Below are 3,035 nucleotides of genomic sequence, written 5' to 3' on the forward strand. Positions count from 1 at the left end.
GTAGACGCGCGATGAACCAACGCGTTGTATCCTAGTCAGAACGCGCTGGGACGCGCTAGCGTGTTCGGGCCTGTGTAAAGAGCTGGGTAAGACGCTGTGGCCTCTCCCCCTTACACTCACTCAGCAGTCACGTCATGGCGTCGGGGAACGAGATTCCACAGACGCGCGATTAACCCACGTGGCGTGCTCCAACAAGATTTCGGGACGAGTAACAGCAACAGCAACTACAGTAAATTCATGGTGTCCTCCACATGCAAGGACGCGTTAACATCGGCCAAGGTGCCCGTGATGAACGGAACTTTTATGTCGACCCATGCGCTCCTTCGCATCCCCACATGGTTCCGTTTACTGGGAGATCGTGAAATTTTTCAGCCCCTTGCTCAACTATACTATTCAAGGCTATGGCATGCTTTACCCTCTCCCATCCTTCCTCCTTACCCTCACATCACTGCTACTCACCCTCACTTCCCTTTACCAACGCCTGGCTATTCTGTACTATGCATGGCTATGCTATGCTAGGAGCTGTTTGAAACGTACCCACTGTCTATGGAGCATAAACTATACTATACGAGGCTATGCCATTCTTTACCCTCTCCCATCCTCTGTTTCTTCATCCTTACCCTCAAATCACTTCTCACTTCCCTTTCCCATCTCCTTGCTTACTATATCATGCATGGCTATACCCGCTTTCTGTGGTGCAGATCTATCAAGTTTTCGGTGGTCGTCCACGGAATTACTCCAAACTTTGCTCCGCAGTTTAAGTGTACATAATTTAGAGCGCTGCCTTCTCTACACGGGAGAGCTATGAGGCGTCCCTAAAGGGAAATGGTGTTGACAACAAAAGGTGAACCATTCTGAGTACCATTTGTACTCTACTATGGGAGAAACAGTATGCAGTCCCGGTTCAGTACCGTTAAAGATAAACCAAAATCTCAAAACGTGGATTGAGCCGAACACGGTCACACGGATGGACTGTCAATGGAGCCGAACAAATCAGGGCGCGCCTAGCTGATATCATCCCGAAAAGCCTCCGTACACGATCTGGCTACACTGCAGAGTCCTGCTGCCTATCCAAATATCTTACTCATAATCTGGACGATAAAAAGTACTGCAGGAAAGAAACTAAGTTTCCATTTTATCCTTTAACCAAACTAATGCGACGTAATCAAAATGCCCTGAGTGACTTCGTTTAAATGTTTACTACGAATTGCTCATGAAGCAAGCGGTAGGTTCTACCAAAAGAAGCACTGATAGCCATAGCAATGAATGAATGAATGAATGAATGAATGAATGAATGAATGAATGAATGAATGAATGAATGAATGAATGAATGAAAAACAATTACAACGTATACATGTGATCTGGCACAACTGTACGTTACGTGCGGATAAGTGACACGGGCAGACCGCTAAAGACTAAATACACTACGTCGTCATACGGTTCGGATGCCTCACTTGTATAATACGTGTTGCACCGTAACTATTGTGCAGCTGTTAAAAGGGCAGGCCTCCTCAGCGTAGTGATTGGCCGTGGAAACACCGTAGCCTACATTCTGCAACACCAGCCGATATTATTCACCATTCAGCTGACACGAGCCAATACTATAGTCGCACAGTGAGGACTTCGGCTGGTTGGTACGTACTTGTAAGAGGAACAGCGCGCAAAGACATAATGTGTATAAGCGTTGCTTTTTGTCCCTCTTTCTCGTCTTACGTCTTTGCGCGCTGTATTGCTTACCAATATGAGACATCATTTAGCAAACAGTAGCAAGCATTAGGCATCATTTGTGCTACGCTATAGCTTGATGGTATGGTTACCAGTAACGGCAACTGTGCAGTCGTGCTTTCCTTCTGCAGTAATGCGGCATTACAATACAACACCAACGTAAAAACTAGTGTTTCCCTATGGGCAGCAGCGTGTTGCCTTTCGGACGCGCAGTGTTAGTTTTTTTTTTTTTTTGTGTGTGTGTGTGTGTGTGTGTGCGAGGGGGGGGGGGGGTAGCAGCCTTAGAATGCCCACACATTAAACAAATTCGGAAGAACCCAAGCATTGTGGAAATCGAGTTCATGCGAAGCAGTCAGCGAGTAGTTGCGTATGCCGAATTTTTCGCTTTCAGCCAATCGTTACGAAGTAGATCAACTTCTTTGTGTAAGGTCAGCAGTTGTGCGCATATCGTGGGCTTGCGAGGCATGTAGATTGCACTGGCGTGTAGTCCACGGTCCAGCGTAACGTGTAACTCACGTTCGAGCAGATACCAGTTTTATTTGTTCTATCGCAATTAAGTGCACGCTACGGTGCTACGGCGCGCATATCATACCTGGTGGTCGTCGGCGTATTCGAGCGACGCTTGATTACGGCTTGTGCGGTCAACGCTTATTACACTGTTATAAAAACGGATAGCCTGCACTGAAACCATAACTGGCGTCGCCCAACATGCCGCTTGTATGGGGTCTTTATCGTAAGAAGGTTTAAGCATGAGCGTGGCTCTGCGGCAGAATACTTGACTGCCATGCAGAACGCCTGGGTTCGATTCCGGTTCGAGACTTGATTTTTATTCTTCGCTGCGATTGGTACTTTTCGTTGATTGACAACGCCGGCACCATATTTTCTGCGACACGAGCTCCTTAACCTCTTCGCGTGTTTTTGCTGTCCCCGGCTTGACACAGACTGTGAATAACCTGTGGCGTATACGAAGCAAATTTATATGTGTATTTCTGAATAAATATTATGCCTAAGGGCAGACTTTCGAAAAAAAAAAAATACCCGGATATCGCGGGCAGCGTAACGGTGGTATGTGCCACAAGTGGCTGGTGGAAAGGGTTTTATGACGCACGTGACAAGCAAGTCACGTTATTCGTTAAGATAGATTTACCAGCGCAGAAAGATGAAACACTTCTTGTGTGGCTGCCTTGGCTTCTCTGGCTCCAACGTGTTTGCCGGTTGGTTTTAGGATCAATTATACTTTTCACTTCTTTCATATCGGGGGCGTACATTGTGGTGTATGAATTTTCGAACTGCGCGGTTACCTACGCTTG

Source organism: Rhipicephalus sanguineus, chromosome 3 (genome assembly GCF_013339695.2).
Source record: "Rhipicephalus sanguineus isolate Rsan-2018 chromosome 3, BIME_Rsan_1.4, whole genome shotgun sequence".
NCBI classification, from domain to species: domain Eukaryota; kingdom Metazoa; phylum Arthropoda; class Arachnida; order Ixodida; family Ixodidae; genus Rhipicephalus; species Rhipicephalus sanguineus.